General features: G+C 40.5%; 1 protein-coding gene across 2 annotated transcripts in view; it reads left to right on the top strand.

Moving 5' to 3' along the window:
* The first annotated feature begins 1278 nt into the window (after positions 1 to 1278).
* The window catches only part of ZNF366 (zinc finger protein 366), a 47497-nt gene continuing 20955 nt past the window's right edge, over positions 1279 to 27820 (top strand). Inside the window, exon 1 of one of the 2 annotated variants that reach the window (XM_042988096.1) lies at positions 1279 to 1529. The gene's annotated coding sequence lies outside the window, so the exon portion shown is untranslated. Of the gene's footprint in view, positions 1530 to 20521; positions 20544 to 27820 lie in introns of those variants that run through there. The other variant, XM_007079857.3, reaches the window with a different exon arrangement.

Here is a 27820-nt window from a genome sequence, read left to right as displayed (position 1 = left end):
GGTGGACTTTGGCTTTTACTCCAAAAAGATCACAGGAGAATTTTAGGCAGGGGAGTGACAAGATCTGACTTACATTTTATTTATTTATTTATTTATTAAAAAATATTTTTTAATGTTTATTCACTCTTTTGAGAGACAGACAGAGTGTGAGCAGGGCAGGGGCAGAGAGAGAGGGAGACACAGAATCCGAAGCAGGCTCCAGGCTCTGAGCTGTCAGCACAGAGCCCGATGTGGGGCTCAAACTCACAAACCATGAGATCATGACCTGAGCTGAAGTCGGACGCTCAATCGACTGAGCCACCCAGGCGCCCCTATTTATTTAAAAAAATTTTTTTTAATGTTTGTTTTTGAGAGAGAGACAGAGCATGAGCGGGGCAGGGGCAGAAAGAGAGGGAGACACGGAATCTGAAGCAAGCTCCAGGCCCCCAGCTGTCCGCACAGACCCCGACATGGGGCTCAAACTCACAAACCATGAGATCATGACCCGAGCTGAAGTCAGACGCTCAACCAACTGAGCCACCCAAGTGCCCAAAGATCTAACTTACATTTTAACAGAATCAATTTGACTATTGTGTTAAGAGTAGGCTAACGGGAGTCAAAAGTTGGAAGTCAGGAGAAGAGCTAGGAGGCTATGAGGAAGTGATTTTCCATCCATTTTAGAGTAAAAGCTAAAGTTCCTGGAGGAAGGCTGTTGTGTCATGGGCCAGGGTAGGGGTAGTGACGGTGGTGAGAAATGGTTGGATTCTGCATAGGAAATTAAAACACAACTCAGAAAGTGTGGTAATCCCTATACTGGGGTACCCCAGAAGTCTGTCTAGGATTATGTCAGAGAGCTGTGACGGAATGGTGACAAAGGATGTGCCCTCTTCGCTTCCAGGAAAGGAAGAAGAGGCAGGATTTTTGTTGGTGCAATCACCTCACCTTTTGTCTTTTTTTCCTTCCTGTTAATTGACAGCCTATTTTGTGCCAAGCACTGTGTTGGGATACAACAGTGAATGTGAACTAATAGGACCACTGCCCTTACAGAGCAGTCCACAAAGGGAGTCAGGTGTTAAGTGAATAATCACAATAACAAATGTAAAATGACCACTGTGACACATGCTGAGTGTCAAAATTGGTATGTCTGCCCTGGTCGGGACGTGCTGAGGAAAGAACACTTGAGCTGGGATCTGAATAACTATGTGCCAACCAGACAAAGGTGACAGAGGGAGAGGATGAGCATCCTAGGCCCGGGGAATGGCATGCACAGAGGTTAAGAAGGGAGGGGGAGCACAGTATGGATGAGGAACTGAGAGAAAGCCAATATGAGTAAAATGCAGAAAGCTTGGGGAACATGAGCAAAATGCAGCTGGAGAAATGGACAGGGTCAGACTGTTGGGCTTGCTGGCCGAGTTCAGAGTGTGAACCTCACCCTGAAATCAATGGGAAACAACTGGAGGCCTTAGCAGGGGAATGATGTTCCCATGTGCTTGCTGAGTGGAGTAAGAGGGATGTGGAAGGCCACATACGAGACAAGGACAGCAGCTCTGGTGAGTTGGTGCTTGGTGCTTGCTTGGACTGGGAGAGAGCTGTTGTGGTCAAGAGGAAAATGAAGGCTGGGATCTGAGAGGTATTTAGAAAGTAGAGCTTGGGTTTGGATCGGCCATGAGGGGTGACGGAGAGGGAGAGTTCAAGAAGAATTCCCAGTTCTTTGTTTAAAATACTTGTGCCAGCGGATGTACGACTCTCCTATTTGTAGAACTCACCTACTTGTATTAGACCAAGCCACAGGGTAAGTCAGAAAGAACATCTATTTTTTTCCACAAATATTTAAAAATAGGATTTTCTGTAGGATGGTTTAGTTAGTGTCCAGCCTTACCAAGAACAGAGGGTGAGACAGATGACTGTCCCCAGGCCTCTCCGGCCCCACAGCCCTGTTGTATAATCAATTGATGCAGTCCTGCTTAGAAAACACAATCTCTCTTGGGGCGCCTGGGTAGCTCAGTTGGTTAAGCGTCGGACTTCAGCTCAGGTCATGATCTCGCAGTTTGTAAGTGTGAGCCCTGCATCAGGCTCTGTGCTGACAACTCAGAGCCTGGAGCCTACTTCGGGTTCTGTGTCTTCCTCTCTCTGCCCTCCTTCCCTTGCTCACGCGCTCTCTCTCTCTCTCTCTCTCTCTCTCTCTCAAAAATAAACATTAAAAAAAAAGCACAATCTCTAAACCAGTGTTGTCCAATAGAAACATTATATAATACAAGCCACAAATGTAATTTTATATTTTCTAAAAGCCATATTTTAAAAAAAAGCAGATGAATTTAATTTATTTGAATAACTTATTCAACTCAAAACATCAAAAAATATTTAAGCATGTAATCAATAGAATAATTATCAGTGAGGTACTTTGCTTTTTTTTTTTTAACTAAATCATTGAAATCCAGTGTGCTTTTTACATGTATAGCATGACTGAATTTGGATTAGTCATATTTTGTGTGGTTGAAAGTCACACAGGGCTAGTGAGTACTGAACTGGACGACATGCCATTAAGCCATTCCAGCAGCCACACAGATCTTAAAACCACATACAAAACACTGGAAATAGCTGCTTCTATAGTGATTTAAAATGCTAAGAACTACTTTATTTTTTTTAATATTGTTTAATGTTTATTTCTTTTTGAGAGAGAAAGAGAGACAGAGCATGAGCGGGGGTGGGGCAGAGAGAGAGGGAGACACAGAATCTGAAGCAGCTCCAGGCTCTGAGCTGTCAGCACACAGCCCGATGTGGGGCTCCAACTCACAGACCGTGAGATCATGATCTGAGCCAAAGTTAGTTGCTTAACTGACGGAGCCACCCAGGCGCCCCTATACGAACTAGTTTAAATACAGCTTCTTAAATTTCAAAATCGAGTACTTTGTGATTAATTGTGTGAATTCAAGGCAATTAGTTTTCTTTTCCATGCCTCAGTTTACAAAAAGGAACTGCTGTGGTGCTGCATAAATGTACCAACCTTGTCAGTCTCAACAATCATTGACTCCAGGTTAAGGAAATCCAAATGGCTTTTCTTTCTCTTTATTTTAATTATCATTTCCCAAAGATATCTTTCCTTCCAAACTTCTAAATTCTTCTATGATATCTGAAGGTAGAAAATTGGCTAGTTCAATAGTGAACTGACAAAATTCTAAGAATGATTTTCATTCCAAGGCAAAAAAAACCCAAAAAACGAAGTTGGATTTACTGGGGAAATTTGAATACTAACTGGATATCTGACGATTAAGGAAACTCTTTATTTTTTAGATATTACATAGAGTACTGTGCCTATGTTTTAAGAAAAAATCCTTATGTTTAAGAGGTACATCCTAAATATATTTATAGATAAAATATGATGTTGTGAATCTACTTCAAAATCATCCTAATTAGGAGGTAGGAAAGAAGGTAGGGAATAGATGGAATATGGTTTGTCATAAATGAAACATGGTGTGAGACATGGGGATTCATTGTGGTATTCTCTCTGCATTTATAGTTTGAGTATTTACATAATAAACATGTTTCTTTTTCAAAGGTAGATTTTCAGACTTTCTTAGGTACTACCAGACGTAGGATTTTCAAACATTCCCTTTAAATACTGCGTATGCTTCATCGCACAGATGAAGAGGCCTACCTAAGCATCGAGAACACACACTCTTATTTAACACTGCAGTGGAACAAAGCCCTGGGTCCAAAATTCCCATCATAGTTTAAACCTCTGGTGTTTTTAGTGGTAACATAACTTTGCCCTTTCATCCCACACTTTGGTACATGTTTAGGATGTGTGCGTGTGTGTGTGTGTGTGTGTGTGTGTGCGCGCGCGCGCGCATGTATAGGCAAAGCCTGTGCCTTCGGTGTCAAGGAGATCCCCACACTCTGCCTGAGCCTCACAGGGCCTCAGGGAGCATAGTGATAAACCATAGAGACAAAGTACATTGCAAACACAGAATGGTGCAGATGGCTGGTCCAAAGCCATAAAGACCATTACCTCTTCCTCACATCATGGAGGCTACATGGGATGGGAACAGGTAGGAGCAGAGGAGGGAACTCAGAGGGGATGTAACCTCAAAGACCACAAGGCATAGCACTTAAGACCCACAAAGGAGGATATACGAGTATAGATCCCTTGTCACATCAGGTTGTCTTGCATTTTGTGAAATTCTGTTGTAAGGCTCTCTCTAAATTCCATGAGAGATTTCTAGCCACCTCCTATCCACTCAACCCTCCCAAACATTGTGTTGGGAGATGAGGAGGCTGGAGTCTATGTCCAAGTTCTTGCCCAAGACATTGCAAGGATCTGAATAGTAAAGTGAGAACACAGGACTATATCTCGCAGATTCGATACCTTCAGACACCCTTGCCTGACAGGCTCATATCTTCCCGCTTTCGAGCCTTTGGATACTTGACCTCTCATTGAGAATTACAAGGCAGGCACTCATTTTCACTCCCAAAGGAATATCACTGCTAGTGACTACACAAAAGTGTATACAAAGAAAGAGAACAGGATTTAGTCTGAGAATGTTTTCCTTTGCATTTTCATCAGCCAAAAGAGTACTGAGTTTAGGGTACCAACATATGGCACAAATGTTAATTTTAAGGAAGATTTGGCGAACATAATACGCTAAGCCATGCTACTTTCCACACATATGATACTTGGCTTCAGTGGTGGCAATCCAGTGCCAGATTTTCTTAAATGTCAAGCATTTTAAGAAATGGTTTCTTTGAATTAAAATTACACACCCCCAAAATGGAAATACTACTGAGATGTTTCTAAATAAAATGAGGCAACAGCTGACCAGAGGCCACGGCAGACCTCTGGACTGCCAAACATCAGCAGAGTGCTGTTTTAGCTTCTAAGCAATATATCGTAACCAGATGTGAGCTGGCAGGGTAGAAGAGGAGTTAGGTTTTCGCAGCACCCACTCTGCGCCAGGCGCTGTGCAGGGCTCTGCATGCTCTTCCAGTTCTCCAGAGTGTCTTTATGTACTACTCCTTCCATGCAAGTTTCAAGGTGGCACTCAAAAATATACAATACCAACAAGATAAGAGAACTAAAGAAGTGGGGACATTCCATAACTTAATCCTCACATCAATCCTGCGAGACCATTATTCCTTATAGATGAGAAATAGAAGCTCAGAGGAGAAGTTACTTGCCTGAGGCCAAAGAATAAATAAGTGCATTAACCAGATGATCATCTGCAGAGTATAGAAATCTTTGGGGTAGAAGAAGTCTTGACAATTTTCATTGAGGATTCTTCCTGTCTGTTGACACAACTCGCCTGTGCTATCTAATTCATGTGAGCAAGTGAGAATTATCCATGGAAATGATTCTCCCTGTGTCAGCATACTCTGGCATTGGGCAGTCCTCATGATCAGAACAGTCTGGCAGTAAAATATGTTGAGCCTGCAGCCCCTAGACTTGTTCTTACTAAGCTTCCCTTGACCACTTGGTTTATCAAGTTCACTCCAAGCTCAGACCTGATTATCTCAACTCCAATGGCTCATTTTCACCCATATCCTTCTTTTCTAAATCATCATATACATCACAGATAAAATGCTCATTTCCAGACTGCTCTCTCTCTGCTTATGAGTCTGAGTCTAGATTTCCAGTTATCTGCAAATCCATGTGACGGGGAGAGACTGAGAGGTATACTTCCCAGTGGATTGATAACAAAGTGTAGGGGAGGAGGAACTTGGGAATGACAAAAGGCTTAAAGGAGCCAGTATAGAGTCAAGGTCATCCAGTGGGAAGTAATACATGATCTGAGATTCTAGACACTTGGGCTCTGGAACTTTAAAACTCTCATCTTCTCTCTGTGCCTCTGTCACATAGAAATATTAATACAATCTGACCAAGATGATGCCTGAAATCCTCTCCCATGCTTGAAACAACCTACAATTAATTCTCTTCATCTCATGGGGTTTTTGTGGAAACTAAATGTAATAGTGGATATAAAAGTTATTTTTACAACTTGAGAATATCTTAGTGTAATTTACCACAATATTGCAAAATAATTCTTTCAATAAACCTGGAATTATTTTTTATTCCTATTACAAAAATGTTGGGTTAAGTTTAGCAGCTTATATAATTTCAGGCGGAAAACAAAAGGATTCAAAGATGGTAAAAAGATGCATTTAAGGAAATGAGTAGTTGACCTTCCTGGAAATCAATTTGGTAATATGTACTAAGACTTGAAGATTCATATCCTTTGACTCAGTAATCCTATGTCTAGAGAATCTAATCTAAGGAAATGTTAGAGACTCAACCAATATCTATGTATAAAAGTTATCTACTACAGTGGTATTTGTATATGGCATAGAGACGTACAGTAAATACTGTTGGAAAAGAAGACATATTCATGCATATAAAAGACTTGAAAGAAACAAACCAAAATATTAACAGTTACTCTTGGTAATGGTATTCTTCTTCTCGTTTTCTTCTTCAAACATTTTAGTGTTAAACTTTACAATGGTAATGAATTCATATTATTTAAAAGTCATTAAAAATAAATTGTATAGAGCTGCTCACCTTCATCTAATTGTGGTGCTAACTCATTTTGTGTTTAATTCATTCTGATCAATAGCCAGCTTATCTCAATTGCTTTCATGATTTTCTTCCTGTTCTGCTAACCACAACACTCTGTGGGCCTTATATCATGCCTGTCATTTGCCAGCAGTCTACAGAGCACCCAGAGGGCTGATTTACCATCCAGTTTTAGACTGTCCACATATGATGCTCTTTCCTAGAATATCCCAAACATTCTTTCTTCACATGAAGTTCACAAGATACAAATCGGCCCAGGACTCATTTCTTTGAGAATAAAACCTACCAAGCAACACTCTTAAGTGTGGCTTGTTGGATTCTCCCTAAAAAGTTCTCAGGCAGAGGCATTCTCCACTCACATCAAATTTCCCATGAATGACTACAGAATAGCCTTTTACTCTGAAAAACCAAAGGTTTCAGAAATTAAAGATAATTAGCTAAACTCTAGATTGAATTTGCTCATATTTTGTTATGAAATGGAATCCAAATGAGTTACCTCTTACTAGATGGTAAGTCAAAAGATGTTCTATTATTTATTCATATAGCTCATCTTAAGTTAGCCTCAGCGTTTCTTCAATCAGCACAAATGAAGATGAAAACTTAAAGGGGCTATATCCCAAATACCCCGTTAAATGATGTCATCTATCAAATGTACCCTTTTTGTTAAAAAAAAACATAGAAGGTTAATAATCTAACAGAATCAGCCTGTTGCTTGTAATGCAGAGTGGAGGAGAGGGGGAGAGACACAGAGACAGAGAGATCAGCTAAAACCAAGTTATTCCCAACTGCTCAAAGTCAAAAAGCTCCAAGGAACAAACAATAGGATAAGAGGAAGCACTTAAAAGAATTCTTTCTTTTGCTAATCCTTCCAAAGAAATAATCTTTACCCAGAATCTTCCAGATTCAGTCCTGTACCATTCAGACTTTCAGAGTAAGCCTGTCAGTATCTTAATTGGCTTTTCCTCACCACCTCATCAATTTGTCACACAATTCTTACTCACTTTAGATCCAGCTATTTCTTCACACTTTTACACTGATTTGGAAACTGTCCTTCACACTTTGGTTGTACTCTCTACTCATGAAATGTCATCTGCATTAGGATGATTTAGTTTCATGAATGGATTTTCTCCCTGTGTGAATTTAGCCTTAGATGAGCCTCAGGCCTTGTATACTTCAGTTCCAGACATTGTTGCAAGACAAGAGTTTGTGAGGCTGCTTCCATTTTCCTCTCTCTCTCTCTGCAAATATATATGCATATATATGCAAATATATATGCACATATGTATGTGTGTGTATGTGTGTGTGTGTGTATATATATATATATATATATATATATATATATATATATATATAATTTGTTTCCCCCTGTGTCAAAAATATCAGTGATGAAATATTGGTTATACTTGTATATGGTGTTTTCATAAACTTTAAATCTGAAACTCAGTCCAATCCTTGTCTCTGGTATCATTCTCTTCAATCACCTAAACTGCCTCAGGCAGGTGTGGGTTTATACAGAGACTACACACATGCCAGATATGATACTGTATGATTTGTCAAAACATTTCTATTACTGGTGACTCCATGAGAATTGGGTGTCTGGTGTTACTTGAAACTAGCTCAAAAAATTTTTTTTGTTTGTTTTAAATCTGTCTTTAGAACTATTCATGTGCATTCCCTTTTGATGGCTTTTGCCCAGTTTTCCACTTTAAGTAGTCACATTTGTGACTGATTTGTAGAAGTTCTTCGATACGAGGTAATATTGTTTCTCTGTCATATGTTGCAATTATTTTTCCAGTCTGCCATTTCTTTTTGAATTTTACATGATTTTTGACATACAGGAATTTTTCTCCTTGTATAATCAAATTATTTTCAAACTTTTCAAGTTTTTTTAGCCAAGAGTTTTAAAAGGTCACAGGTTTGGGGCACCTGGTTGGCTCAGTCGGTTGAGTATCCCACTCTTGGTTTCAGCTCAGGTCGTGACCTCATGGTTCATTGGATGGAGCCCCACATCCAGCTCACGCAGACAGTGTGGAGCCTGCTTGGGATTCTCTCTCACCTTTCTCTCTGTCCCTCCCCCACTCATGCTCACTGTCTGACTCTCTCAAAATAAATAAATAACCATATATAAATAAATAAATAAATAAATAGTCACAAGTTCAGGGCAAAGACACATGCAAGCCTCCCCCCAGTGAGGTGGAGCTCCAGGCTTTGAATGAAGCAGGTACCACTGCTCCCTACCACGTTGTTGAAACAACTGGGCAGGGGATCAGTCTGGAAGATCTGGTTGAATTTACACTCATCTTGAGGGTAAAAAGTCCATTCTGAAACTAGAGGAATAGAAATAGGATGAATACAGTGTGGGGAGGCACAGCAATGACACTTAATATGTGTGCTTATAAGAGTCACTTATGTGATTAGAAATTGGATGACTATTCTATAACCTTTTCCAAGTTCCTGGACTTTGGGTTGATTTCAGGGGATTTTTGGGGACCAATTCCTTCCCAGACCTGGGCAATCTGAATGATTCAGTGGCCAGGGTCCCCTGGGTGCAGGGGAATACTTTCAGTGGTCAGCAGTGTGGTAAGGAGGGGAAGGGGCCTGCCTCACCAGAACTACAACCAGTTCCCTGATAGATAACACTACTACACATCTACAGTGTGTTTCACCCTTTGCAAGGATCCTTCCTTCACCTGCAGTACCATGTTTGATTATTACAGCAACTCTGTGAAGCATGTGGGGTATATCAGAGAAGCGGTATACCTTTCTCTAGAAAGGGTATTTTCTAGAGAAAATATTTTCTATTTTCTAGAGAAAATATTTTCTATTTTCTAGAGAAAATATTTTCTATTTTCTAGAGAAAATATTTCTGTTTTCTAGAGAAAATACCCTTTCTATTTCTAGAGAAAATATTTCTATTTTCTAGAGAAAATACCCTTTCTAGAGAAAGGAGTAAATACAGTATCAAATTTAACTGACTTTCCAAACTTAAGCGAGTCTGTGATTGAGTTTCGAAGCAAGGTGAGGGGTACAGTCTACTGTGAAGCGGGCAGCGTGACCTAACAGAAGGTGTACAGGCAAAGAAAGTGGTCACATCTGGGATGAAATGTCAACTCAGCCACTTATTTGTTCTTTGGCCTCAGGCAAGTAACTTCTCCTCTGAGCTTCTATTTCTCATCTATAAGGAATAATGGTCTCGCAGGATTGATGTGAGGATTAAGTTATGGAATGTCCCCACTTCTTTAGTTCTCTTATCTTGTTGGTATTGTATATTTTTGAGTGCCACCTTGAAACTTGCATGGAAGGAGTAGTACATAAAGACACTCTGGAGAACTGGAAGAGCATGCAGAGCCCTGCACAGCGCCTGGCGCAGAGTGGGTGCTGCGAAAACCTAACTCCTCTTCTACTCTGCCAGCTCACAAACTCTGGAGAGCTAAGATGCACTTGGAAGCTTTCCTCTGAAGAGTCCTTGTGTGGTTTATAATCCCACTCATCTAAAAGCCCTTTCCTATCATAACATTTAGAGTGCTGCTGGCAATGAGGATTAGGATTCATCAAAAAATTCAATTATTTGCCCAGTAGGGCTTTGTGTAAGTAGGCTTGATTAGTGTTTGCAATAGCCCATATGTAAATGTAAAAGATCTTGAAAGAGGGTTATTAGAACAGAAGAATCCCGCAACAGGCCTCAGAAGAGAGCTTAGTGTCATGGCTAAGAGTAGGAGTTAGCAAACGACAGCCCTGAGGCCAAATCCAGCCCACCACCTGTTTTTGTATATAAAGTTTTATTGGAACACAGCCACTCCCATTTGTTTACATGGCTACTATGGCTGCTTTCTTTACAATAATAGCAGGTTGAATAGTTGCAACAGAGACTGTAGGCCTCACAAAGCCAAAAATATTTACTCTCTGACTCTTACAGTAAAAGTTTACCAACACCTGGCTAAGAGCTGCTATTTTCAGGCTATGTGACCTTAGACAAATAATTTATACTTGTAATGCCTCTGTGGGATTCCCTATCTGTGGGATAATAGTAGTAATTGAACAAGATAATCCACGTTAAAAACCTTGCATGTGGTGAATCCTCAGTTAATTATAGCCATTATTTTCTATTAGTAGCATTGATTTATAGCAAAGCCCTTTGTGTAAAACTCACAATGACCCAGGAATAAAAACCTGCTTGTTCAACCCCAGTTTCAAAGACCACCCCCCCACCCACTGCAGATATCAACAGCACCTAAAATAGTCACCTTTTCCTGCCACAATGGCTTTCTAAACATCAGCCATTTCGATGTCATTAGCTCAGCTTCTGGGATATTAAAAGCATTACTCTACCTTTCCTCCACACTTAATACAGACATTTGGATTAGTGTCATTGAATATTTTCCAATAACCTGTGTATCCTATATGGGGCAGGGGAAATTGGATGAGGCATTTTAATGGAATTAAATGTCAATAGTATCAGCTGTTTCTTTCTAAAAATATGAGCTGGATATTCTAAAAGGTGTGAACTCCCAATCAAAGTACAAGGGAAGACTCTGCACTTAGTCATTTATTGTACAAAAACAAAAAAATATTTTTTTTCAAAGACAACCAAACTTGACAAATGGCATTAAAAGTCACTAGGGAAGCTGAAAAAACAGCAGCTCCACTTTGCTTCCTAAATATAATGGGAAATGATTTCTCAATGTAAAGAAGAAGTCTTATCCTACAGTCCAATCAGCATATGGAGGTGATTTCCAAGAGAGAAGTGAGAAAAAAAAAATCCCACAGCTCAACCTTTCAGAAGTATCATAGTCATGCAGGGAGAAAACCTTCTTGAGCTCCTTCCTCATTGTCAAGCTTTGCAGGTTAGCAGAGCCAAAAAGAGCCATCCCTTAGTGGGGACCATATCTGCAGCCCAGGTTCTTAGCAGGTAGCAAGGCAGGACCTTGGGGGTAGGTTGGGGCTTGGGAGGAAAAAAAGTGGTGGGGAAGATTCTCTAGTCTAAAACTCATATGTACTCAAATGGTGCACTGGTGGTACCCCACCACCACCAGGTACAGCATGACGTGCTCAGGATGCTTCCCTTTGTGGATTACGTGGACTCCAAAATGGCCATTGCATGGGTTATGCCTCATCAACTCAGCCTTGTCTAGAGAAGAATCTTATTACCCATAGACCCATTTCTAGTAGCCTCGTTATGTGGCAGAAAGAGGATGTCACAGGGCTTCTTCCATCAGAATCCTTCCTCTACCACCCTACGCCCACTCACCTTTCCCTTATTGTATACATTCTTTCATTTATACTCAACAGAGCTTTATCGCAAACCTCCCTCAAGTAATTCTTAATCTTGGGTGGCTGTAAGAATCACCTACAGAGCTCTTGAAATACACCAATGCTGGGCCCCCACCTCCAGAGATCCTGGTGTAATTTAGATCTGGGGAGGGGTCTAGGCATGGCATCGTTTTTAGGTGTTGGGAGTGGGTGGGTATTGTACATTTAAAAGTTCCCAAGTGATTCCAACGTGCTAACCTACTATGGGCAGGGTACTCTTCTAGGTGGGTACAACAGTGAATAGAATAGGCAAGGACCTAGTCTCATGGAGTTTATGGTCCAGTGGAGCAAAACAGAGAATAAATAAATGAATGGCAAAGATTTTTTTCTGATAGTACACTGGAAAATAAAGCTTGGGGCTGTGAAAAGCTGGAGGATGGGAGATCATGTAACTTTAAATGATGCAGGCACCATCACTGTGGGGTCACACTTTACTTCTTTGCTTGTATTAAGCTCTGTTGGCACTCAGGGCTAGGGACGGGGCTGTGGTTACATGTCTTCTTCTTGTTCAGGACAAGTGGTGTCACTGTGTCCCCTGAGCCCAGTTTTTATAGACTGACTCACCATTGGAGACACTCTCTGGATAGCCCAGGTCCATTACTATAACCAGAAGCAGCCTCACAGGGCATACCTTCTCCTCAGTTACTTACTGACAGCATTCCCCCTCCTTCTTTCCCCTTCCACCCTCTATTAATTCATGGCTCCACTTTGAAGTGATATCCTATCATCAGCATCACTTATTGAACACAACTTGCTGACTTTATAATAATGATAATACTAAAAGCAGATTGAACTACACTTATTATTGGCAGGCTCTCTACAAGATACGTGATCTCATTCAATTCACTACTAAGGTAGGCAACATCAGCCCATTTCATAAATGTGGAAACCAAGAACGCTGAATAGTTAAGAAACTTACAATGTGGCTTATGTTTTAGACTTTTTACGTCCCTCCAACTCAGACAATCTGTGATCCTGACGACTCTAGCTTGTTTCCTCAACTAGGTGGCAAGCTCCCAAAAGAAAGGCACTGCATCTTATATATCTTTGCAGAAGAGTCCCTTCTTTCCTCATCCCCATGGGCCTTGCCTGAGGTGAGCAACAGACACATCAGAGATCAATTTATGGAGGCAGCCTGGAGGTCACTCCTGAGCCCTTGAGGCCTCAAGGAATCGTGTGAGTCCTGCAAGCCCCAGTGTTGCTGCTCATAAGCTTTGACTCTGTTCTTTTCTGTCAAGACTGCCTGGTAGGTTTTTACTAAACAACACCGAGACTCCTCAGAGTGCCCCCAAAGTAACTCACAGACATTTACGAATGGGTCCTGTGGGCATCTTCCCCAAGGTCTGTCCCAAAAGACAATTATTTCATGTTCCCTATCATTTTTATTTGCTTGTTTTGCTAATAAAAATTTTTTTAAATAGAGATTAATACACCAAATAACAAAGCCATTGCAATTTCTTATACTAGGGATTGTTATTGTATAATACACACTCATGCCAATGTTTTAAGGGATTAGGAGGACTTTATCTTTGAAGAGAATTCCCCATTTTTTTCTGGCTTTACTGAGGTAAAATTGGCAAACAAAATTCTAAAATATTTAAACAATGTGATGACTGGATGCACATATACATTGTGAAAGGATTCCCCCCAACTAGTTAACTAACACATGCATTACCCCACATATTTATGCCCCCCCCTCTTTTTTTGGTGAGTACATTTAAGTTTTACTCTTTTAGAAAATTTCAAATACACAGTACAGTGTTATCAGGTACAGCCACCATGTTTTACATTAGATGCTCAGATTTTTCATCTCATAACTGAAAGTTTATACACTTTTATCAGGCTCCCTCTATTTCCCCTACACCCCAGCCCCTGGCAACCACTTCTTCACTCTCTGTTTGTATGAGTTCAATTTTTTTTCTTTAGATTTCCACATGCGAATGATATCATGCAGTATTTATCTTATTTCACTTAGCATAATGCACTCAAGGTGCATTTATGTTGTCACAAATGCCAGGATTCCTTCTTTTTTAAGGCTGAATAATATTCTACTGTATATATGTTCTTGATTCATTCATCCATTGACAGACACTTGGGTTGTTTCCACCTCTTGACTATTGTGAATTATGCTGCAGTAAACATGGGAGTGTAGTTACTCTTCAAGATAATGTTTTTTTTTCCTTTGGGTATATACTCAGAAGTGGAATTGCTGATCATATGGTAGTTCTATTTTTAATTTCTTGAGGAACCTCCATACATATTTCCATAATGGCTATATTTGTTAATATAACACACAAAATTTAACAACTTGTATAAAATATAGCTTTGCATGGCTTGTGGGTGTATGCATGCATATATGTGTATGTTTCAGACAGAAAGAAAGCCAGTATATTAATGTGGTGATATCTCATTGAAGAAAAATTAAAATAGAAAAGTGAGAAATTACAATGAACTTCAGTTCTGAATTTGGAACCCCCTCCCTGTGCTGATGTCCTTTTTGTTTTTCACAGTTGAAGTGTCCAAGGAAGAATACAAAACTGTCCATGACATAAGTCCAGTGATTATTTCCAATTCATAGAAGAGTAACTAAATCCCCAAAGGCTTAATCAAAGATGCTGTTTTACCCTCTTCCCCCTCCTTTCTTTCTTTGCATTCAGTGGAAGACCAGGAATGCCACCCTCTAAGTAGAGTATTGGGCTGGCTTCACCCACTGTGGCAGCCCAGCTCAACAGAGGAGCTCGACAGCAGATCTGTGGCCCTTCACCCAAACGGAGTGTTTTAACTGGCCTTTGTAGTCCTCGTGAGGCAGGGAGAAATGGGCTCCAAGAGTCCTCATCTCACATCCTCCTGATGCTGAAACCTAGATTTAAAGGCCTGGAGAGTGATCTCCAATGCCTGCAAATGCTCTGTCAATAATGTGTGACTTCAACACAATGATCACAGCAACAATCCACAATGACAATGTTTGCTGCTGCAACTTTCTCCAACTGGCAAATTCATACTGATTCTGAATTGGCAGCCTATGGGAATACTAACTTACTAGACAGAAATACAGCCTAAATTCACATGTCCTCTTAAAGCCATAGACAAACGTGTTTTAAAAACCAGACACAGGAGTGCCTGCGTGGCTCAGTTGGTTAAGTGTCCGACTTCGCCTCAGGTCATGATCTCACAGTTTGTGAGTTTGAGCTCCGGGTAGGCTCTGTGCTGACAGCTCAGAGCCTGGAGCCTGCTTTGGATTCTGTGTCTCCCTCTCTCTGCCCCTCCCCCACTTGCACTCTGTGTCTCTTTCTCTCAAAAATGAATAAACATTAAAAAATTGAAAAAAAAATTTATTTAAAAAGTAGATACAGCAGTGCATAGTAAGAATCCCAACCAGGTAAGAGCTCTGTATTAAGTAATTTCATGGCAATCACTACCATGCAAGGCACAATGGCAGACAGAAGAGTACGGATCCAGGCCGAAGGGAGCTTATGGGTAAACAAAACCTAAGCATGAAAGAACCAGAGTGCAATAAGCAAAGAAAAAAACCTGTATTTAACTCAGGATTGAGCGGGGCGATACAACAGGATGTGAAAGAAGGGGAAAGTAACTGGGCATAAGAGTAGGGTGGAAAGGTTTCCAGGAAGAAGCTGAACTTAACTTCAGCCTGGAAGGATGGAATGGATCAATGGAAAGAATATTCCTGCATGGCAGATCAGTCTAAACAAAGACAGAGAGGTAGAAATCAGTTTGCTCCATGTACAGAATAGTGAAAGCCTGGTCTCACTGGGGTTGAGACGATTTTAGTGAGAAGGCGAATTGCGTTGGATCTGTTCTAAAGGACCTGAGAGTCAGGGAGAAGAGTTTACATTGCTCTGTGCGTCAGGTGGGGACTGTGTTTAGTTATAAGCCATAGAACTCTGAATACATTTTCTTAACCAAGTAAAGGATTCATTTTATCTAATAACAAGATAGCCAGCAAGAGAGTACGAGTTTCATACTGAAAATTTCCCTCTTCCCCTCTACTACACTCTGTGGAAAGCATTGTCATTAACCTGGTTGCTCCATGGTTGCAATATGACTATTGTACTTCCAGTCTCCTATCCACATTCCAGGCAGAAAAAAGAAAAAAAGGAAAAGATAAAGCAAGTGGTTTCCACATTAGAAATGCAAAAGGGTTTCTCTGAAATCCCAAGCAGCTGGCTGCTTATATCTCACTGGTCAGAACTGTGGTACAAGGCAACCCCTAACTGAAGGGGTTAGTCTGACAAAACTAGTGTTTTGGCTGGGCACATTGTCAACACAAGCAAAAACCTGTATTTCCTTTAGAAATCCTTTCTAAAGGAAGGAGGAGGAATGAATATTGAAATAGCAATTAGCAAATTCTACACACTATGTATAGCAGTATCTATATTCTACTGTTGTAAGGTTCCTGAACAGTGTTGTCTCAGAAAAAGTGATGACTTTTTAGAAGATGGATGTGACATTGGTATTCAAGAAATTTTTAAAGATGGAGAAAAAAGGTCTGAAAGATTGGATGGAAACTGTTGAAAGTAACCTAGGAGTAAAGTGGGCACTTGAACTACAGTCCTAGATCTAGGAACGGAAACAAAGAAGCTAAGAGTCATTTCTAAGGAATAGTGAACAAGATTTTCTAATAATCACCCCAAAATGCATGGTCCATGTGCAAGGTGTTGGCAGGGTGACTTCTTGGTTTCCTCCCTCCCTCCTTCCTTCACTTCCTCCCTTTCTTCCTTATTTTTTTTACCTAAAGTTAGCATTTAGGGTGTATGGGAGAAAACTTATTAAATGGAGAAATTAACAAAGAAAAATGCTAGAAAGAGATATATTGAGGCAATTACAAATCCTGGAGTATTATTACATTTTAAAGTAATAAGCACCCAAGGTATGCAAAAGAAATGAGTTATAATCAAAGTTATGGATTCTAATATGAATGTACTCCTTCCTGGGAATGTAAATAAGTATTGCTCTCCAGGACGACTCTCTAAATGACAACACATAACAGATTATTAGAACAGATTAGAATATAAAATACATTTGTGATTAAAAAGCAAGATGAACCAGATCTGAAAACAAATTGTTTCTTTTGATGACTAATTCTAAACAGTAACAAAGCGTTCTGCCTATTTGTTAGAAGGGAGGTAGAAGGGAAAGAGTACAAGGAAAGAATTCCACGACTTCTCTGTGGTTTTATCTACTTGTTTGTGCTAACAAACAGAACAAGATCATTTTACGACTAGAAAACTATTACAATTTGAAATTTTATCACTTAAATATGTTAATAAGTCCCAGTAATTTCACAAAGCAGTGAAGACTCAGAAAAGTTTAGGAATTAGTCTGGACTACAAGGGGATGACAGTGTTGTGGGGAAGCAGGTCAATGGAGGCACAAACCAGGGGAGTTGAGAGGAAGAAGGCACTAATTCTCTCTGAGGGCTGGAGCATGCCTGTGCTTTGACATTTTATGATTCTGCAGTGGCATAAATAGGATTTGACTTTTACCCTGGAAGCTTTTACACAACTTAATTACACAGTAATTACCGGGGGAGGACCTGACATTGCCCCAAATCGAAGGGTCTCACCCTTAGCATCCCAAAGTTGCTTCTCAGCACTGGGGAAGGAGCCAAGGAAAAACTCAGGGATGGGCGGAATGGAGAAACTGGATTAGTCGTATTTGCAGTGTGTGACTCTGTAATTACTGTGAATCTTCACATCAAACTCATCTTTATCTGAACTTCCAAGGTTGAATATAATTTATTTTTGTCTTATATACACCTGCTTTTCTTGGTGCAGCTAATTAAAGGTCAGCCCACTTTTCAAGTCACCAAAGTCTTCATCTGCTCTGCAGGATACATGATAGGGAAGGCTGGGGCACTGGTTGGGGAGAGGGAAGGTTTTCCTCACATCCACAGATACTCCTTCATCTGTTTCATGTTACTCTAATTGAAGTTTTAATGATAAAAAAGGAAATAGAGGAATTCTTCAAAGAAAATATTTTTTAAAGTTTTTACTTAAATTCTAGCTAATTGACATACACTGTAACATTAGTTTCAAAAGTAGAATTTAGTGATTCATCACTTACATCAGAACACCCAATGCTCATCACAAGCGCCCTCCTTAATACCCATCACCCATTTGGCCCATCCCCCACCCACTTCTCCTCCAGCAACCCTCAAGTCTGTTCTTTCTAGTTAAGAGTCTCTTATGGTTTGCCTCCCTCTTTTTTCCCCTTTGTCTATATTCATCTGCTTCATTTCTTTAACTCCTAATATGAGTGAATTCATAAGGTATTTGTCTTCATCCAACTGACTAATTTCGCTTAGGAAAATACACTTTAGCTCCAACCACATCATTGCAAATGGCAATATTTCATTCTTTTTTATGGCTAATATTCCATTGTGTGTGTGTGTGTGTGTGTGTGTGTGTGTGTGTACACACACCATATCTTCTTTATCCATTCATCAATCATCAGACATTTGGGCTTTTTCCATAATTTGGCTATAGTTGATAATGCTGCTATAAACATCGGGGTGCATGTGCCGATGTTTTTTTCATTGGTATTTTTGTATCCTTTGGGTAAATATCGAGTAGTGCAACTGCTGGGTCATAGGGTAGTTCTACTTTTAACTTTTTGAGGAACCTCTATACTGTTTTCCAGAGTGGCTGCACCAGTTTGCATTGCCACCGACAGTATAAGAGGGTTTCCCTTGAAAGAAAATATTTTTTAAGATTGGAGCATCTGGGTGGCTCCATCAGTTGAGCATCCAACTGTGGCTCAGGGCATGATCTCGCGGTTTGTGAGTTCAAGTCCCATATCGGGCTCACTGCTGTCAGTGCAGAGCCCACTTTGGATCCTCTGTCCCCTACTCTCTCTCTGCCCCACCCCCACTCATGGGCTCTCTCTCTCAAAAATAAACATTTAAAAAATAAATAAATAAGAATAAATTTTATTTATTTTGAGAGAGAGAGAGAGAAAGAGAGAGAGATGGAGATGGAGACAGAGTGAGCAGGGCAGGGGCAAGAGACAGCAGGAGAAAGAATCTGTGTACTGTCAGTGCAGAGCCTGATGCAGGGCTCAATCCCACAAACCTTGAGATCATGACCTGAGCCAGAATCAAGAGTTGGACACTTAACCAACTGAGCCGCCCAGGCATCCCTTGAAAGAAAATGTCATTCGGCTTCTTGTTCTCTCATCAGCTAATCAACCTGCCAGTCCAAGGATCCTCCATTGTAGCTCCTAGAATATTTTTCTCCACATATATCTGTCAGTTTCTTCTCCCAGATAGTGAGTACTTTTAAGTTAGCATTTGGTTTATTAGACATCATCCTCTGGCTCCCACACAGTGCAGGCACATAGGAAGCACCTGAAGCAGTTTGCTGAGTGACACCTTCGAGAAGGCTTCTCCAAGTCTGAGTCTTTGCAGTTGCTTTATTTGCCTGGGTCAAAAAGATGCATGCCCAAATATAAACCAGGGTTAACTATTCCAGGGGCACCAGGGATCTTGGGTAGAAAACTTGAAGAGTCCAAAGAAATGTTTCAAAATAATTCTTCAGCACTCAAAAAGAAGGGGATCCCAAGTCTAATTTTGTCTGAATGTCTGCTGTTTCAAAATCAATATGTATTTTTATTTTATTAATGCAAGTATTTGAATAGCTAAGTCAGTCACATTGTGCAAAAATATAGTTGAAGGGTATATAATTAAAAGTTTCCTCTCCACCCAGAGAACCTTACACCCACAAGGCACTGTCCTACAGATTATGATGGCAATGCTCCATCCTGAATTGGTAACTCGAATGCTGGATTCCCCACCCTACCTCTACCAGCTATACAGTCTTCCTCCTCAGAGGCAACAAGTATTACCAGATTCTTGTATTTCCTTCAAGAGACAGGCTATAGGTACAAGTACATGAGGTGATAAATGTATATACTGCATTTTCCAAGAATGCTTTTAGTGAGCAGAATCAACAGAAAAATCAACATGAAGCAGGGCAATGAGAAGACCTTGAACTAAAAAGTGTGAGGGGAAAACTGGTATCCAGGATGCAAAGCGACCACTCATCAGAAGATGGAAATAGAGCAGGATTTTTTTCCACATAAAAATAAAAAGAAAAGGTGAAATCAAAGACCCCTCTGCCCATTAGGATAGGCATTTCCACAAGACTAATGGGCATTTGCCCAGAGAATCATGGGGGAACTTGCAATTGTGGAAAAACTGAGAGAAATTCTTATGCCCCTCCTTTCTAGGATATTGTTTGTTAGAATGTGGGCATGTTCTACTCTATGGTGACACATACCCTCTGTAGCATTTGATCAATGGGCATTTCCAGAGCCCTCCCAAATTCATTCATATTATTTCAGTGTCACCTTCCAGGTCAAAGGAATATGGTGCACATAGGCTAAGGATGGCATAAAAGGATGAAGCAAGGGGGGACCATGCTTTCTGAAAAGCAAAACTCTAGTCATTGCTACACCTTAGCTAAACCACCTTCCTCACCACAGTTGTTCTTGGCAGCTTATTGATGTGAAGTTGACCTGGGCTGGACTTAGGCCAGGGCAAGTCAACCAGTTATTCCTTCTTTCAGGTAACATCAAAAATCTGCTTGGAATCAGGGAAGAAGAGCAAGCTAGAGCATGGGACTTGTCTGATTAATTCCCACACAATCACTGGATCCCAACAATAGATAAGGTACCAGGCAAGTTTCTGACTCTCTGACCAGATTGTGTTAGAAATATAAAATACCTACCTACACAGAAAGCTGACTAGCAGCACAGGAACTAGTCAATGAGTAAAACATCAGACAAATGTGATAAATATCAGAGAAGTGAGGAATTTTCTTCCAGCTCTGCTAGAAAGGAAAGTTTCACCTGTAAGTCTCCATAAAGCCACCAGTAGGTGAGGTTCTCTCTGCCTCCTGTAGAGCACTCAGTTAACCACTCTTAGAAGAAACGGTTCATTCACAAGAGTTACCTACGGACCCGAATGTCGATACCAATCTATTGACTTACAAAGGGTAGAAATATATTTCCTTTTTTTTTAATTTTTTTTTAACGTTTATTTATTTTTGAGACAGAGAGAGAGCGTGAATGGGGGAGGGTCAGGGAGAGAGGGAGACACAGAATCCGAAACAGGCTCCAGGCTCTGAGCTGTCAGCACAGAGCCTGACGCGGGGTTTGAACTCACGCACCACGAGATCATGACCTGAGCCGAAGTCGGCCGCTCAACCGACTGAGCCACCCAGGCACCCCGAAATATATTTCCTAATGACCAGACTGATCTTGTCCACTGACGGTAGACTTTACATTTCAAAAATGTTGGAGAAATTACAGAAGATTCTTTACTGAATATGCAATCAGGGCCACAGATTAGACCTTGAAGGATAACTTAAAACACCGTCTGTGTCCCTATAATATTCTTGCTGAATAGCATACAAAACAAAACAAAGTAAAAAAAACTGGTATATTGGCCATATTCTGAGTCTCCCCTTTGGAAAGAGCAGTAACTAAGATCATCAAATACTTACAACAAAGCTCCCCTCTTCATATACCATATGCATGTTATTAGATGCATTACAAAGATAAGACTTGATTAGAGGATGGAATCTGGTTTCCTTGACTATTGTTGAATATTTCTCAAATATCCTCCATTACTCTTTTTTATAATAATGCGCAGAGCAGCATTTTTTGGCATTTTTAAAAAATATTTTTAAGCTTATTTTTAAATTACATACAGTAAAATTCATTTGAGTTTTAGGAGTTTTGACAAATACATAGTTGTGTAACCAGCACCACAATCAAGGTACAAAACAGTTCTTCCCTCCCCTCTCCCAAAAATACTGCCTCAAGTTCTACTTTGAAGATAGGTTCCTTCTCCATCAATGGCTAATCTCATTTATTACATGTTAATTCTTACCACTTTTGATGCCAGATGGTCATATTTTCTGGCATTAACTACCCATTCTAAGGCCTACCTAACCAAATATGCTGTCATTCCCCAGAGACAGACAAAATGAAGCTTTCTAACATTCATGTGTATATTTGCTTAGCTAAGAGTAGGTATATCAAGTGTACTCGACCTATGATCATAAAAGCAAAAAAAAAAAAAAAAAAATTGACATGTATTCTAAAGACATTTCCCCCAAAAGAAAGTAGGAGAAAATTTTTAACATTCTAGTTAGGGCCCTATCCACAAGAGATATATTAGCTCTGAGGGCTGGGACAGAGAACTGCTAAGTCACATCTCCAATTCATTTCCTTCCTTTAAATGGGTCACGAGGGCAGAGATAACCCCAACACCCTAGCAGCTGTCCCAGGGCTCAAGTAATTATATTCATTCCTGCTTTCCAGAAACTTGACCTAGGCATTGAACACTTTCTTGACTGAAACCCACATCTATTTATTTATTTATTTGCCCCACATCTATTTAATCTATGCAAGTTAGTACCAGACTTTGTTATCGTTATTTTAATAAGGCCTCTTTAAAAAATACATGTGTGTGTGGGGGGGGTAATATATGCAAAACTAGCATGGACAATTTAAACATTGTAAAACTAAATTTGAGGGGTGCCTGGGGGCTCAGTTGGTTGGGCATCTGACTTCAGCTCAGGTCATGATCTCAAGGCTCGTGGGTTCAAGCCCCATGTTGGGCTCTGTGCTGACAGCTCAGAGCCTGGAGCCTGCTTCGGATTTTGTGTCTCCGTCTCTTTCTGCCCCTTCCCCCCTCATGCTCTGTCTCTCTCAAAAATAAACATTTAAAAAAAGAAAAACTAAACTGGACTTTAACTATGTAATGTCTTGGTGATATATTTAGGAACTTAAAAAAATAAACTATGTGAGTTTGATTGACTATTTCACATGTAGACAGGTCTCATTACCAATGAATATTTTCTGACTCCCTAGAAGACTCAGCTCATGCTATGGGTTGACGGATTACTTTTTATAACAAAATAGGAGGAACTCGGGTTTATAAATTAAATAAGGGCCACAAGGGCATCCAGAAGGGGCTACCTGCGGTCTGGCTACCAGGTATCTAACTACCTTTTCTTGTCAATCCTACAATCCAGGGAGTGACATGGCTGACCATTCACTTCTTTAGAACATATTGTCCAATCTAGCATCTGCATACACAGATCCTTCTATTCCTGCCAATTACAGCAAAATAAGATTGACTCATTATTTGCCAAATATATGCAGGTGAAGAAATTAGCAATATAACTATGTACATATTAAGACAATGGGGTTCAATCATTAGAATGTTTAATTTCAAGACTCAAAGTCTCCCTTTGTTACCAAAAATTCACAAAGAACCAGGTGATCCAATAAAATCCCACGGTGGAGGAATGTTGTAACATTCCTCCCACATGGACAGAGAGAGGTTAGTTGTCAGTCCATGCATCTGCCATCCCGCCTTCCTGTTACCTTCGCACAACTCCCTACCCCTTTGTTTCTCTTAGCACTGCTCTTTATTCTGAAATGTCCCCTCAACTCCCATCTCCTCCCTGCTTCCATCTTTGTTGAGAGCAGAGCTCCAGGGCAGACCACATAAGAAAGTGCCACTCTCTCAAATTAAAAGGGAAGCCAGTGTCTCCAGTAGCAAAATGTAACATTTTCCAATGAAACGTGGAAATCTTCAAGGAATAAAGAACACAAGAGAATATTACTTCATGAATTTCAAGATGAACAAAAATCAGTGTTATGGAGTCAAGATAATAGATCTGACTCTGGCATGCTGACTCACCATGACTCTTCTGATAGCATTTACTGGAATGACCTTCGATTTGAATGAGAACCACAAAATACCAGTAATTTTATCTGGGGAATATTTATATTTTTGTGCAGTAGGTGAATTCCTGATTAAAGGGCATTATTAGAAGCATTTTTTTTCCTCCAAACTAAATGCAGTTTCATCTTAGGCTTTGCATTTCTAATTGGTCTTTATGGTTCAAAAGAAGATTTTATTTTTAACATCTTTTCATTCTCTATTTCCTCATAACTAACTCTTGTGGATGATACCTGTTAAAGAAGAAATCTTGAGTCCCAGATGCCTCTAACACAGATCGACACAATATATTCCTCCCCAAGCTATGTGCTTCTGACTTACAGCCTATTTGCTATGGTGATTGAGTATACAAGGAAGAAAGTCAGGAACATTCTCTGACCATAGCAATTCATTATTCTAAGCCTGCACCCTTACCTCATAGTACACAAAGTGGACTGCTACTAACTTTTCAAACATCTCCTTTGGGTAGAAGAGTGCAGGGTGACTACCTAGTCTTGATCTGTGTTTCCCAGTCTTGATCCAAGGGTCTTTGTATCCACTATTTCCTGTTGGACTTTCAGGCATCTGTTTTCTGAGTGGTTTGCAGAACTTTGTGGCACTTTGAAGATGGCTCCCTAGCATTTTTTTCCATATATTTCCCATCTTGGATATAGCCAGGGTTTATGGTTTACTGTGATTTGAGGGACAGTTCAGAGAAAGGAGCCCTTGAAAACTCAGGGGGATAAACAACAGTGCACACAAGGTGTACATATCGAGTTCTTCCCACAATAGCTACCTGAGAGTTTATGAGTGTGCTCATGCTCTGATTAGGGATGTTTCAAAAAGTCACCTGCAGTCTAAATAAAGTGAGATAAAATGATACACTTAAAAGTTCCAGGTGGAGACTTTAAAAACAAGAACTTTCCATTCCTTCTCTCATCCCATAGCAGTTTACTGAGCCTCTGCTCTGCAAAAAATCCCACTTTGGAGGGATGTTATAACAAGAACCTCTCATATGGACACAGAGAGGTTAGCTGTCAGTCCATGATGGACACTGGAAATGCAGCAGTAAACAAAACAGACCCAGCCCATGCCCTCACACTCCAGCGGGAGTCTCAAGAGTCAGTTTGCCAGTATTGACTCAGCACCATCCTTGTATTGGAGACTTAGGGTTTGACAAACAGGTCCTTCTGTCCCTGGGAAGGTGACCTCTGATCTTATACTGGGGGCGATACTTCAGGGTCCCAAAGACTGGCTGAAGTAGCTCAGGAGACCACTCAATCCCTTCTGTCCCCACTCACCATCTGTTATCAATGTAAGCTCAGGGCTATCTCCCCAATAGAAAAAAGATCCACAGAGAAGAGATGGGGGAATATTCTCAAACTAGAAGGTTGATCTCCACACTGAGGGAACACACACTTCCTGGCCTCACCCAATGGCCTCCTTTAGCCTGGTTCACGTTCACTGCTGTGACAAGACCAACTCAGTGCAAATGGGTCAAGTCTTGGTTTTGACCTGCAAAGCAGAGACCCAGATGTGGACAAGAGCTTCAGCTTGGAAAAGAGAGATGCTGTCAGTCAGTGTCTATCTACTGATCCCAGTAGCTGTCCTCCCCTCCTGTCCACTCTTTCTTAGCCTCACAAGCACCACACTGACTAGTGTTTAACACACTTTCACATACATGCTCTGTTTTAAGTCTCTAAAAACCCAGGGGAGGATATCCCAACCCCATGGATGAGGAAACCAAGCCCCAAAATTAACTTGCTCAGTTTCTCAAAACTGCTAACACAAAGAATTCAAACCCAGATACCCTCAGCCTCCAAAGCAAGGCTCCCGATTATCCCAGAGGTGGCTATTTTATAATTTCAGTTCTTCTTCTTTGAATATTGTCTTGCTCATCCCGGTGGGGAACTGTCTTATAACATGCAATTTTCGGGAAAAGTCACAGGTTACTGGCCGGGGGAGGGCCCGCAGCCCCCCTACCCTCTGTCCTTGGCCAAGATTACTGCTGCTCTCAGATCTCTCTTGCCTCCTGCATGGGAATCCCTATGTGCCATGGATGTCTGTGGGCCTATTTTTAGAAATAGAGGGAAGCATGCGGGTGGCACACAGTGAGGTTTTCTAGGAGTTTGTTAATATTTTTGTAGAGTCCACTGGGAGTTTTAAGTTGATTGATTTCAACATAGATTACCTCCCAAGGATGACATCCTTTCCCTGCTCTTCCGTTCAACCCTCCCCATCCCCACTGAGTTTGCTTTTTTGTGTTTTTCTTTTACACCCTAGGGCTTCTCCTTAGCACCCTGTGCTCAGAAGACAGGGATATTAATAACTAGCAGCAGCTACACCTGATTTATTTCTCAAGAATGCCGAGAGGAAGCAGATCTAGTTCTCCTTGACTTCTGTAGAGATTGGTAGCATCCCTTAGGACCTTTTTGTAGAGGGGACTGCTGTTTTAAAGATCTGGAAAAGATGTCCATGGATGGATCTCAATGCCTTTTTAAAGCTCCTGAGTTAATGATTTTATTCTAGAACAGGCACACTACTATTTTAGGGGTGGGGTGTGTATATACACAAGTCAGAAACTGGGGAAAATTTTTATCATATTAAAATAGGGAGGAAATTACAATGCACATATGTAAAGTCTCTGCATTTGGGGGACACAATTCTGCTGTTGATGTTAAAGGACACATCATCTCTGTTCAACGATGTTCTTTGCCTTAGAAGGTCGATGGTGATCAAATAAAAATGCAAACACTGAAAATAAATATGCTTTTGACATTAGTATTGCATTAGAAATGTCAATCCTAGGGGCGCCTGGTTGGCTCAGTCGGTTAAGTGTCCAACTTCAGCTCAGGTCATGATCTCGCAGTTTGTGAGTTCAAGCCTCACATCAGGCTCTGTACTGACAGCTTGCTCAGAGCCTGGAGGCTGCTCCGGATTCTGTCTCCCTTTCCCTCTGCCCCTCCCCCACTCACCCTCTGTCTCTCTCTCAAAAATAAATAAACATTAAAAAAAATTTTTAAATAAAAAAAAGATGTCAATTCTAATACAGTAAAGTGACTCAATTAGTATACTATGTCACAACTGAAAACACGAATATTAAACAAAAGCAATAATAATTGTATATACCAAAATACCTTTTGTTTCATAATTAGTGATAACACTCATTTCCAAGTAAGTACCTTCTAGTATAAGATATAACACACGGTTTAAAGATACCAGACATCATTAGTCATACATTTTCAAATACCTTCTTAACAATAAAATACACAAAAAATTCATTAAATTCTGGCCCATGTTCTGATATGTCTGTCCCCCCCTCTTTTTTTTAACTAATTCTACAATCAAGCTCTATGAAGCTCCATGAAATAGGAATCATTAGCTCTTTAAACCAGATCAGAATAAAACAGAACCAGTGTGCACTCAGATGGGCTCTGCCAGTGTCTGTCACAGTCATGTGTAGCCTGGCATTTGGGTCCAGTCCAAGGAGCCTTTTCGCAAAGAGAATCTTCTCTCCACAGAGGGTATACAACCAAGCATAGACAAAATGACATCCAGAGAAAGGAGCTGCCATTTTTTCCTCTCTATTTCAATAGGACACATTAATCTGATCTGGAAGCCAGTTATTCTTATAGGAGCAACAAAGTCTCACACCAGGGCCCAACACACCCTTTATAACTGCATGTGAATTCAAGGATCAGAACCTGTTGAAATGCAAACGGAGACCTAGTAAATGTGGAACACTATCCCAAGAGCCTCTGCCCTCTCCATCCTCGCTTAGGTACTGAGGATAGCAGAGCAGCATTCCCGGACCTCTGACAGGTCCTCGAGTCAGCAGTAGAAGAACCTTGCATTTGGTTAACAATTTTAGGAGGAAGCAGAAGGATAGGACGCACAGGTCTGGGCTTTCCTTCTGCTAAACAAGCAAGCTCTTTCTCTTCACCCCAAGCCCCAAGTCCACAGAAAGAGGACAAACCAGGACTATCTTCCCATCACATAAACACAAAGCAAAGATTAATAGACATTATTTTCTTTTCAGTTTTCTGATGATTTAACGTAACACTTTTAAGTAATGGCCAAATATTCATATAATAAAGGCACAAGGGTTTTCCTCCCAGTTAGATCGTCTGTGTATGGAATTGGTAACCCAGTATAAAAAAAAAAAAAAGGCCCATTTTTGCTTTAATGTGCTGCAGTTTTCAAACCTC

The sequence above is a fragment of the Panthera tigris genome, chromosome A1 (genome assembly GCF_018350195.1).
Source record: "Panthera tigris isolate Pti1 chromosome A1, P.tigris_Pti1_mat1.1, whole genome shotgun sequence".
Classification (NCBI taxonomy): domain Eukaryota; kingdom Metazoa; phylum Chordata; class Mammalia; order Carnivora; family Felidae; genus Panthera; species Panthera tigris.
The sequence above is the reverse complement of the archived record's forward strand: the minus strand, read 5'-3'. Positions and strand labels throughout refer to the sequence as shown.